The following is a 674-nucleotide window of genomic DNA, read 5'->3' on the forward strand; positions in this document are numbered from 1 at the left end:
AAAAGCAGTACAGATGTGTTGTTGAGTAGGAAGCAAATTAGAAAGTTTCTACTAAATGCCACAGTTGCTTTTTTCCCTATCAAGCCATGAAATGGACTGCCCATTATCTGGACAATAAATTTGGGATTTTCACTTGTCTTCTGGATTTCTCTCTATGAGGCCACATTGGCTGACTTTTTTTTTCAACCAAGAACACTGCTTTCTTCAGTGAAAGAGTTTGTCATTAACTCCCATGGCTTCTTGGCCCATGTTCTGTTTACTTCTGTTCTAGAGGCAGCAGAATGGATGAAGCCTGGTTTCCTACCGTCTTGTTTCCTTCAGCCCCAAACTCTTCCTAGTCCCTCCGTGGCAAATAACCTCCCTTGCTATCCTCCTGCAGCCCTGGCTACCTCTGTCGAGAGAGGTCAAGCCTTGGGGCAGTCCCCGTGATCTCCAGTGGCCAAAGCAGCTTACTGTGGCCGTGCCACCCAAACTTTCACTTGCTGGGGGTACCCCTGCGTATCTGCCATACAGCTACCAGTGTTCATGAAGGTCCCTCAAGCTTCCGGGTGACCAGATCACCTCTTCCTTGAGTAACTAACAGCAAGTGTGCGAAGGGGACATGCCTTCCTCCCTCCCCCCCCCCCCCCCCAGGGAAACCCCACAACGCCCCGGGCGGGGCCCCCCCCCCCCCC

This window comes from Pygoscelis adeliae, unplaced genomic scaffold (genome assembly GCF_000699105.1).
Source record: "Pygoscelis adeliae isolate BGI_AS28 unplaced genomic scaffold, ASM69910v1 Scaffold312, whole genome shotgun sequence".
Lineage (NCBI taxonomy): Eukaryota > Metazoa > Chordata > Aves > Sphenisciformes > Spheniscidae > Pygoscelis > Pygoscelis adeliae.